The sequence below is a fragment of the Raphanus sativus genome, unplaced genomic scaffold, assembly GCF_000801105.2.
Source record: "Raphanus sativus cultivar WK10039 unplaced genomic scaffold, ASM80110v3 Scaffold0237, whole genome shotgun sequence".
Classification (NCBI taxonomy): Eukaryota; Viridiplantae; Streptophyta; class Magnoliopsida; order Brassicales; family Brassicaceae; genus Raphanus; species Raphanus sativus.
The window spans coordinates 12167-25049 of record NW_026615557.1 but is presented as its reverse complement, the minus strand read 5'-3'; the positions used below and the strand labels follow the sequence as shown (position 1 = coordinate 25049).

Here is a 12883-nt window from a genome sequence, read left to right as displayed (position 1 = left end):
TTAAGAAAGGTTTGGATTATAACATAAATAAACGTATTAAAAAGCACATCAACTGATAGATTGGCTTAGGGAAGAACAAAGTGAAATTAAAGAATCGATGCGCGTAACACGCCTGTGTTGTCCCTTTCATATCAAAACACGCAATTTTCTTAAAAAGGTCTATATACATATTTGACTGCCTCCATTCCATCCAGCACAATCACCATATCATCTTCGTATTTAAATAGCCTTTTTGGTTATAAAATATTGCAATGTCAAGATGTGTTTATTAATCATTCAATGCTGTATTTATAAGCCATCATGCAATCAACCACGGCATCATCAAGTAAACGGGTATTATAATGTTATGCACGTCAATGGAAGTTTGACTGGAATAATATAATAGTTTTGATTTAGTGTAACGAGTTAATACGCACGTAAATGTGTAGGATCTTAGACTAGAGAGAGACTTCGAGGAACCAGGGACCGGTTTGGTTTGTTTGGAGCATGTGAAATATAATTGGTTCACGTTCTCATTGTTAATGATGTTATCTCATTGTTAATGATGTTATCTTATTTCTACATCTTTTGAAAACAAATACTGAAACATTTATATCAATAGAAAGATATCGTATAAAATTCACCGCTAGAATAGCACTTTATCATTGATTAGGTCGTATATATAGTACAAATAATTTGAGCACGACTCTGAGCTTATTTCTGGAATGGTCCCGGTTGAATCATCAATGGTCACATTATTATTGCCATCTCTTCACGCTATTTTTATTTTTGTAGTATTATTAACTTATTTGTTACTATTAAAAAGATACGGATGACTGCAATTGTGAATCATCAAGTCAGGCAAGCAATCAATTACTCGATCATTCTTTTGCTTATTTTTAAATCTAAGAGCATGTTTATAGGTATATCTTATCCCATATCTTAACATTAAAAAATTAGAAGAAAGGAAGAAATCACAAAACATGTTTCTTAGTTAAGATGAAAAAATCATGTATCTTAGTGGTAGGTGTCATAGAAGCATTGGCTAGAGGAGAGGTAGAGAGATGAGGATTGACTCATTCTCTTTCTATGGTTTCTCTTTCTCTCATAATGATAATTATTAAAAAATCATTAAAACTCATTTAAGATACAATTAAAGTATCTGTCTATAAACATGCTCTAAACGACCTACATTGACTAACTTACTAATTTACTCCCTCCGTTTCATATTATATGTCGTTCTAAGTCTTTGCACACAGATTAAGAAAACATTTAATTTTACATATTTCCAAAATAAAAATACTATTACCAATACACATCAACCAATATAAAAATAGAATAGAGAATATTTTCAATAAATTTTGCATTGAAAACCGAAAACGACACTTATTTTGAAACAAAAATTTTGCTCTAGAACGACATATAATTTGAAACGGAGGGAGTATTCATTTTGCTTCTATCACATACCAAAGTCCACTTTAGGTTGTGATAAGGACGTAAGGTTAAATATGTATGCAAAACCTAGCCTCATCTTTCTTCTAACACATACCAAGGTTTACTTTAGGTTCTGATAGGGATGTATTCAAAACCTACTCATCTTTCTTCTAACACATACCGAAATCCACTTTCGGTTTCTGATAGAGGCCCCAAGGTTATGTACGCAAAACCTACGCCTATCTTTCTTCTAACACATACCAAAGTTCACTTTTGTTTCTGATAGAGGCCGTAGGTTATTTACGCAAAACCTACGTTCATCTTTCTTCTAACACATACTATACTAGAGTTCATTTTAGCCCTTTACGTTATAATAGGCCTGTAAAATTTATATTCAAAACATACGCATTAGGCAACTACCCACCACTTCATTTTTTCAGGAACAAGTGTTTATCAAGCAATAGATTACAACAGCACGATTTTATACAAGTAGTAAACTTGTGAATTGGTAACTTGAAGAAGGACAAATGGTGAAAGGACATTGTCGGCAGGAAAAGGAAGCTATTTGATTTAGGGAACAAATCTTAAAAGTGGAGTCCACAAAGAAAAGGACAGGGAAGCAAAATTCGAGCATCTAAAAACTCTTCTTTTTTTTTTGTCAAGGATCTAAAAACTCTTGAGAACATTACACAACACACATCCACATCGCACTTCCGGGCCCACGCTATCTTTTCCTATATTTTTATTTTTTAATTGGGCCGTTTTTGGCCCACTTGAGGGACCGTTTCTCCTTTATTTTCCCTTCTCCAACACGTGAAGCTGATTCCAGACTTGGAACTTTCCTCGACTTCAATTTGAATATTAAACAAAACTCTTCATCTTAAACGTCATAAGATTTTATAATCCATCAGCTATGTATTATTATTATTATCAACCGTGAAAATTAAGATGATGGGCCATATTGGCACGAAAGAGTTTAATCTTTTAGAGTTTAATCTTTTAAATGGGGAAAATCGCATAAAAAACTCTGAAAGTGGCATTTACTGACACTTTAAACTTTGAAGTTTTTTCACTAACACTTTTAACTCTCAAACTGACATTTGTGTCATAAAAAACCTTCAAATAAAATAAATGACCTGTTTAGCAGGTAAAAATAATGATGTGTTGGTTTTTTTCAAAAAAAATATTTATTTAATTCATAAAACTAAATAAAAAACCAAAAAAAAACTCAGAAAAATTAAATAAAAGTTCAGGAAATTAAATAAAAAATCAAAAAAATCGTAAAAAATTATAAATTATTATAAAATTCAGAAATTAAATAAAATTTCAGAAAATTAAATAACTTTAAAGAAAATTAAAATAAAATCAGAAAATAACTAAAAATCAGAAGTTAATAAAAATCAAATAAAATTATAAAATTAAATAAAAATTCATGAATTTCACAAATAACAATATTTTTAATAAACATCAAATTGACACTTAAATAGCTTAAAATTTAATGTATTACATGCATTATGCATATCATCGTTCAAAGTGACTGTCAAAATGTTTTTATTGACACATCTACAGTCATTTTCGACGATGGTGTCAGAAATTACCGTTGGAAATATGTCAAAATCATCATTGTTAATGGTTATGTTAGAAATCATCATCGTAAGTAATGATATGTTTGAAATTATAATTGTCAATAATTTGGTTGTCAAGGTAATAGCTATGAATAGTCATCGACTCTATTCTAAAAAATAGCAATCTTGTAATTTTTTGGAAAATACTTTTTCTTTTAGTTTTCTGAATTTTTATTTAATTTTTTAAATATATTATTTTAAATATTATAATTTTTTGTATCTGAATTTTTATTTTATTTTATTTTCTGATTTTTATGTAATTTTCTGATTTTTATTTAAATTTCTGTATTTTGATTAAATATTATAGTTTTTATTAATTTTCTGAATTTTTATTTATTTTTATTTAATTTTTCCATTTTTTACCTGTTAAACCGGTCAACTTTATAGTTTGAAGGTTTTTTCTGATACAAATGTCACTTTGAAGGTTTAAAGTATTAGTGAAAAAACTTCAAAGTTTAAAGTGTCAATATGTGCTACTTTCAGGGTTTTTATGCGATTTTCCCTTTTTAGATGTGTGTTGTGTGAGTCACCTTCACCATCTGGTAGTCACATTGAACAATTGTTTCTTTTTTTCTTTTCTCCAATGAACTTTCACAAAAAGTCAATATAATACAATAATATGGTGACACATTACACAGTCCAAACAACAGAGTAGACATGAATAGTATTAAAGAAAATTAGTTAGATTTTCGAATGGGATCACGTTGTAGTATTAAAGTTCATTTTAACTTTCAATGTACTCAGTAGTTAGTTAGATGAAGGAACATGATTCACCCTTCTATATATAAGGAATAATATATTCCACAACTTGGTTTTGAATATTATCTATGAAAAAAATAAGAAGGATTTTTTACGGCAAAGACGGCAATAGAAAAGTTCTACGAGTTATTGTCATCATCATTTCGAAATTGATTGATTTTGTGGGTCGGTTTTTCATTTGTTATCTAGCCTAACCTCTAACGATCAACGTCCCTACTTCATTAGTTATATGCATAAACATGTACATATATTAAAAGAATAAAAGATGCTTTTAGACAAAAACTTGGACGAGACCTCACATTCATAAATGGTGTACCATGTCAACCATGGACCAACGATGATCTCGATGTCCTTTTTTTTTATAATTTTCTTCTCTCACAACCCTTTATCAAATATTCTACCTTTCATACCATAGTGGAACCCAACTTTCGGCTTCTAGCAAAGTCGTCCATAGTCTGACGCAGTTAATAAATTTGTGATTAAGATGTTGATCGTTTGTTTCAGTTGAAAATTGTTGCACTTGTCATGTATGTGATTCTGCATTTTAGATAAGTATTAATCAAATCATAACCATAGGAATTGGGTGTTATCAGACCTAGCCTTATTTTACATAGCCCAAGTGTTAATCGAGCATTTAAAAGAAGAATAACTGTTTTAAGATCTCGAATCTATCAAATGATAACAATTTATTCATTGTATAGATCTAAGTTCTAACTGTATTTTTTATTAGCCAACCAAAGATGAAGTTCGAAAAGAGGTGCGAGAGTATATCAAGGGTTTAAAGTAAAAGGAGTAGCCTATACCACTATTGCTTAGTTGGCCTAATCCTACGCAAATATCATTATTCTCACCTACCAAATTGTACAAAAATATCAAAACACTATATGGTTTAGTTGAAATTTTTAAATAGAAGTTTATGTAATATCCGACACAAAACAATATATGGTTAAGACATGACATTGATATATTTGATAGGAACAAGACATGATGTACATTTATGGGTGAAGACTGTACTTCCGTATGGATCAGAAAAGGTGAGGAGATAGTTAGGTTATTGTCCACATTAGGAACCAACCACTCATGTATAATTCTTTAGCGAGGGCAAGTGGGAAAGTAACTTGGAGCTTAGAATTCAAACAATTATTGTATCCGGTTTATGTAACCATGAATTCCGAAAGAAAGAGTAAAGCAATGCAATGATGATATGAAGAATAGCTTCACAAGATAGAGAATATGGTAAAGCAAAAAAAGGAAAAAATGATGAAGAAAAACAAGATGTGCCTCGGCTACTTTGTCAAAGGGAGCAAAATAGTAAAAGACAGACTTGAGGAGGTCGAAGATGACACACTAAATTAAAAGATAGCAAGAAATCATAGATATCATATACACATGTAATATTCTTTTATTTTTTAATTAAAATATAATCATGAAGATTAGGATGATTTATGCGATATAAGAGCAACCTTATTGGCCAGAAACTCTTTTAGTTTCTAAAACATAAAAATAATGATATTCAATTGTTATTGTTAATTTTATTTATTTTTAAATAAATGGACCAATAGATGAAAAGTAAATGTGATTTTAAGTATCAAAAGTATCTGTGCACTCAACCTCTGTCTATTCTCTTCTAGTTTTTTTTTTCTTTTTCCAAAATTATTAGATACTTTCTAATCCTCATCAACAGAGATGCTCTAAGATTCCAAGAAGAGTTTTATTTTATTTATTTAATGCCAATTACATGATAATGATGATGATTGTTAGTGGTGCTAGAAATGAAGATAAATGATGTGAACTTGTGAAGTTGATGGATGAACGGTGTCCTCGGTGTCCAACAGGCCACAAGACAACAACACAACACGATTACTTAATTGAATCAAGAAAACAAAATGGACCTTCATTAAAATGGATCATACAGACTGGAATCCCTACAAAATCAAGATGCTATGTTGGATGATTGTGACACACTTTGGATTTTAAGAAAAATATGCAAAATATATATTAAATCTTTTTGATGGCCAAGAATTTATGGACGGAGGCCCAAAGTCCATACCATGTATAATAACTCTCTTTTGGAGAGCAGACCTCTCCCAACGTTAGTCGCGTATTTTTCTTAAAATCCAAAGTGTCCGGTACCTATTACCGTCCACTATTAGGAGGCGATGACATGTTCCAGTTCAGCTGAAAGTTTGGTTTATTACCCAAAACATAGAACACGCAGATCTCTGAATCAAATAGAAAGGATAATAGTGTGTACTTGGGCCGAAGAAGAAGTGAAAATGGAGTACTCAAACAATACCAATAAGTCCAATATGACTTATGATTCAAGCCCTTACAAAAACAAACCAAGATGCATAGAATGTGAATGTATAACCAATTTGAGCCAGAAACTTATGGTCTAGCTGCAAAAACGTGCTCAAAACACCCATAAAAAGTAAAAACAATAGAATATCATTTAATGAAAGGATTACCAAGAACAAAATAGGTCATATTATTTGTAGGAGAAATAGAGAGCTAAAAACTGATGAGTGATGATAGAACACCAATAAAAAACAAGAGAATATCAGGTACATTCATACACACAATAAGATCCATATTACATATATATACAGAAAACTAACAACTGATGATCAGTGTATCTCCCTTGCAACGACCAACAAAAGGTCCAAGTATTTTTTTTTGTCACAAAATACTAGTAATTAACTAATCAGTTTAAGCCATCTAACTAAGAGAAGAAGGGCCGAAAGCAAATTCCACAACCGACCGAAGCTCATCCCAGTTCTCATAGGTATATTGTGAATGTCATCGTTTGAGAAATGTGGACCCGTATTATCGACTTGTGTAGTACTAGCTGTATCCATGAGAATGGGCTGGTGCTGATGAGGCGTTTGGTGAAGCTGAAACAAGTTTCTCTCATAATTCCCATTGCTTTCCGTAACATTGATGTTATTGGTACTAATTGTACTTTCATTGTCACCAAAACTGATATAAGCTTCTTGATACTTAGATTGTTGCGGCTTCACGCGTTTCCCATTTGCTACTTCTCTCCAGTCTGGAGTGTATTTTCTACTAGACACATTTCTCTTGAATATTCGGCACAACGTCCACACTTCCTGCAGTCGTATCATATGAATTAATCATTAGTGTTGTGAACAAACACAAATCAAGCACAAAGGAAAACAAGAACATTTAGAGAAAACATGATAAAGGCAAATATACGTTTTAGATTTTGTATATATCATATGAAAGAATCATTTACACCCATTAATTAGATCCGTAATTAAATAACAAAATATTTTTTACAGATGAATGTAGCCTTTTACTTGTCCACTGATAAGTTATTTTCAGAATCAACAATTATCGTTTATTATTTTATAATGAGGAAATTCCACACTGAAGCTTATAAACACTTTTATGCTTCAAACGTGTAGCCAACCATAATAGAAATGATGATGAATTCATAATTGAGTAGATTACAAACTTACAGCATGTAGTAAGGAAGGTGGAGTAGGGTTAACGTGGGTGGAGTCACCAGGGATAGTGTCATTTGCTGTGGGCAAACGAAACTCGTGCATCATCCAATCTGTCTTGCTTCCTTTCCCGGCGCTTCCGATGTAATAAACGAGTGTCTTCTTTAAGCCGATCACGGCTTTGCTGGATCCATCTGAGTATACAGGCTTGTCGATTCCTGTCGCTTTCCAGAAACCAGAACCAGTCACTCGATTCGGTCTTATACTGTTTCTGTACTTCCTTCCTCTCTTGCAGAAGAAGTAGCTCTCCTTCTCAGTATCCCTTAACCCTTCAGAACAGACACAACCTTTGATCAGCAACTTATATCTACAATCTTATGCGTTAATTTTACTACACAAACATGCATGCAGTATCTATGTATCTTTTTCTGTTTGTAATAGAAAAATAAACACTTCCATAAATTTATTATATACATTTAATCCAATGGTATTGAGAAAAAATAAAGAATTAAGAGAGAGCAAAAAATACATACGAGGAAGATCCCATGGGTCAAATTTATAGATATCAATATGGCTGATGATCTCATCGATCTTGCTAGGTTTCTTGAGTAGTACTTTCTTAGAGAGATAAAACCCTACAAGCTCTTCATCGGTAGGATGAAACCTAAACCCTGGAAGCTTTAACTTTTGTTCCTCCTTTTCTTCTTGTTCTCCCCTTCTTTTGTCCCTTGATCCCATCATCTCCTCTATGCCTTTGGTTTACTATTTTCTCGTTTGGCTTTTAGGACTCATACAAAAGAATCTTCTTGAAATTATATAAAGAGAGTTTGTGTAGTGTGTCTGGTCCATAAAAATAGATATTCCGTCAAGTCATTCATGTTGACTTATTGATAGCAATTGATAGATCAATGATCCGACTCGGTAAAAGTCCTTCGAGCTTGAGACTTTAGAATTAGTCTCTTTGCATCAATGCCTCGGGTGTGTCCCTATACGTGGACCCAATATGACGCTTTTCCCCTTCGTTTACTGGAAAATAAGGAAAACGCGAAGGAGAGGACTGACTTCTGGCACGCCAATTTATTTTTGTGGACTTCTCTTCCGATTTTGTCTGACGACTGACGAGGATTCGATTGTTTCAACTTCTAGATATTAGATTTCTTCTAGGCTCATCATTGTTGTTTGCATATTATATTATCGAACACGAAAAAACCATACTCTCTCTATTTTCCAAAGAAGCATGTTCTGAAAAAAAAATATCTTTACATTTTATGGATCTTTTGTTAGACAATAATAATGCTAAACTGTAAATTTCAAAAAAATAGTATATTCATGACTTGGAATTTTGAAAATAGATACTCACATAAATACTGTAATGTGTTATAATCAAAACTTAATATTTTTATCTATGTGAAAATTTGTATTATATATTCGTTTGACACAGAGTATATCTATCATCATGACTTTAACCCATATTCCAACGTCGTGCTCGTAAAGGTAAGATTTGTATGCTTTGTTTTTGAAATTTTAACTTGGAGAAATGAACAGAAAAAAAGAGAAACACATGAGGATTTTTATATTTTTTTATTTGGTAATTTCTACAGAATTGACAACGACAAAGCCACCTAATGAAGACCGAATATTACCCATTCAGCTCCTTTCTCACTTCTCAAAAAGATTTTACTAATTATTACTGTAGTTCAACTTAATTTTGTGCATGAAGCAATTGTTAAAATCTATTTTAACACGAAAAGGTGTCTATCTGACCTAATTAACAAAAGGGTAAATCGGATCTCTTCTATTTCAACATATCACAATAATACATATTTCAAATTTATTTTCACTTTTAAAATAACAAAATAGTAATATTTAAGTTTGATGTATCGTTTCTTTTTCATGTTGATCTTATTAAATAATATAGAGTTTTAAACAATAAATATTATTAAAATTAATAACTCATTATATAATCATGGGAAGAAGATACAAAAACAAAATCATTTCTCAAATAATAATAGATCTCAAGAACTAATTATATTAAAAATAAAACTAAACCCTAAATTTTTCAAAAAATAATATTAGCAATAAGTTTTTCGATCAAAATAAAAACAATGATATTTTTAGTTCATAAGATGTGGCATAGATGATCTTTTTTTATGCAAAAGACATGGTGGGGTGATAACTGATTGGTGTAGATCTAACTATTTGCAGCCACTAGGACTAAATCTCTTGATCGGAGAACACTTTTTGTCCAAAACTTTACCACATCTTTAGAAAGGCTTTTGGTAAAGGAACAACACAAGCATATTAACCTGTAACTAAGTTTATCGGAGTGTATTAAGAGTTAAATTAACAGTAGTAAAGTAATTTTGATATAAAAGAGAAGTAGCAATATATAACAATAAAAACAAAAATCAATAGTGACGTTCTGGAATTTTTTTTAGTTTCAATATAGTTGACGTTTTATTGAAAACAATGCAAAATAAATGACAAAAAACTATATTTACCCATATTTGCCTTACTCCAACTGCTTTTCAAGACATGATATCAATTAACAAAGAAAGATAGAAAAGGAATTATAGTAAGACCATCATTAACCAAAGTCTTTAAGCGGGGTTCTTAGTTTTGGATAAGAGATGATTCTTATTTTTTTTAGATTTTAACTATAAAAATTTAAGAATCGTCTTTTAAATAAGAGATATAAAAACTGTATTTTAGCTGAAAAGTGTAAAAAATATATCAAATCATAAGTTAAAAATCCCGGTTAAAAGACCGAAGTTAATCATGTCCTAAATGCCAATTCTCTACAATGTCATATAAAAAAACAGAAGGAGTATGGTTTTTTATTTGCCTATATGTTTAAGTTTTTTCACATATATCAGTAAAATAATTATTTTAATTCTTAATTAATGTAATGATTTATTTGAATTGATAATTAATAAAATTTAAAATATATAAAATATAAAATAATAACTAAAATAAAACAAAATAGAAAATCCAAAATGTTTTTAATATGAAAATAATTGTTATTTAATCATATATCATAATATATAGATTATAGGAAGATAACATTCAAAATTTGACTGAATATAACTTCCGCTATTTATTTGTTTGTTTAATTTTTTAGATATAGTCAATTCGTAGCGGCTGGTCCAGTCAAAGAATAATTCAACCAGAGTCATCAATGATTGGCCCCAAGTTGTTCATGTTGGACATCTTCCTCTCCATCTATTATAAACCATATTTAATTTATCATTTATTCTTTTGGCAACTGATTTTTCATTTATACGATGCTTGGAACGATAAGAATAAATTATCGTGGAAAAGTAAACTAGAACCCTGAACACCTACATATGAATTAACCTCAAGAGTTTTGCACATTCTCTCATATATGCTCCAAAATATACGAAGCATTGAATTTTCTAACTATAATAATACATGCGATACGACCAGTCTGGATACGACGCCAAACAAAGAGAGAAAAAGTTACATGCTAGTGTGACGAATCGATGATGAGAGCATGCGTTGATCAATACAGTGTAGATAATTCTTTATTTAGAGGAAGACACGAGGTAATCTATTAATAATAGGAATCTCAGACAATGTTGAAAAGTTATGAATTTTTATAGAAATTTTATTTTTTGCTAAAAATTGTGTCTTTTTATTATTTGTTTAAATATTTTTGTATTAGTAGTATTTAAATTGAAAACATGTAATTATTTAAATGAAAAGTTGTGACTGTTCATATATGTATCATTTCAAAATAACTACTTTTAAATTGAAAATATATGACTATTTAAATTGAAAAATTGCAACTATTCATATAATTATCATTTTAAAATAACTACATTTAAATTAAAAATTTGTGACTATTCATATATATAGAAAGTTGCATCTCTTAGTTTTTTGTACAAATATTTATGTATTTTTGTTTTTATTATGCTTTTATCTATTTATTAATATTTCATAAATATTTGTAACTTTTTATATCTAAAAATCAGTGTATTAAAATGAAAAATTAAATCTCTTGAGTTTTATACATGAAAGTTTCATCTCCTATATGGTTTACATGAAAAAACCCTAATATTGTTGAAAAGTTGTGTATTTTTGAATAAATTTTATTTCTTGTTAAAATTTATATATTTTCATTATATATTAAGATGTGTCTTTTTATTGTTTGTTTCAAGAGTTGTGTATAAATTAGTATTTAAATTTTATACAAATATGTTTGTTTTCAAATTTGCATATTACACATATCTAATGATTTTGTATATTACACATATCTAATGATTTCAAATTTGCATATTACAAATATGTTTGTTTTCAAATTTGCATATTACACATATCTAATGATTTTGTAATACTAACTAAATCAAATTAGTTTAAGAGGCGTTCGTACTTCTTCGTTGACGACATAATAAAAGATATATTTTTATTTAAAAAGATTTTAATCTTTCAAAAGATATTTTTTATTTATTATAAAGTTATATAATTTAAATTTTAAATAACTTACTTAAATTAATAAAAGATGTATAAATGTTTTGGTATGAAAACATATAATTATTTATACATTATTTTCACTCTATATCCAAACTTTTTGTGGAATGTCATAAGACTTTCTTGGAGTGTTCTAAGAAGTTCTTAAACTGTATTTGAACGTCACTACCGTATCCATTGGTTTGTTTCGAAGCAATTTTGAAAGATTTTGGAGTTATTTAAATGCATAACTGCACATAATTTTCAGAATTTCCAGAGTTTTATGAACTTGATGTGATCGTCATTACCCTGCCCACATGTGCATTTTAAGCAACTTTGAGAGATTTTGAATTTTTTGAAATGTATAAATCCACAGAATCTTCAAAATTTTATCTATTGATTGAGAACTAGCTATTGTGATATTGAGCTCATCTTTTCATAAACAGTAAACATTTTGATTAAATTTCTAATGCCACCAGTTTGAAGACAATCGGATCCTTAGTCAAAAGTTTTGATAATTTTACTGAAGAGTGGTCGTTTGACGAAAAGGAAACTTAATATCCCAAGCCATCTGTCATAAGACTTCTTTGGAAAGTCATAAGACTTCTTTGGAATGTCGTAAGACTTCTTTGGAATGTCCTGAAACGTTCCTAAACTGTATTTAAACGTCATTACCCTATCCACTGGTTTGTTTCGAGCAATTTTGGGAGATTTTGGAGTTATTTAAATACATAACTATACAAAATTTTTAGAAAGTTCAAAAATTTCAGAGTTTTATGAACTTAACAAGTTATGATAGTTTTACTGAAGAGTGGTCGTTTAACGCACGAAGAAGAAACTTGATATCGTAAGACATCTGTGGACATTGCACATAAGGTTGTGGAATATCACACATCCTTAGAATGTCATAAGACTTCTTTGGAATGTCATAAGACTTCCTTGGAATGTCCTCAGACGTTCCTAAACTGTATTTTAACATCATTACTGTATCCACTGGTTTATTTCGAACACTTTAGGGAGATTTTAGAGTTATTAAAATACATAACTGCACAAAGTTTTCAGAATTTTCAGAAATTTCAGGGTTTTATGAACTTTATGTGATCGTCATTACCCTGCCCACTGATACGTTTTAAGCAACTTTGGAAGATT

At 30.0% G+C, this 12883-nt stretch overlaps 1 pseudogene; it reads right to left on the bottom strand.

Moving 5' to 3' along the window:
• Positions 1-6329: 6329 nt before the first annotated feature.
• LOC108860581 (transcription factor JUNGBRUNNEN 1-like) lies at positions 6330-8031 on the bottom strand (annotated as a pseudogene).
• Positions 8032-12883: the final 4852 nt, after the last annotated feature.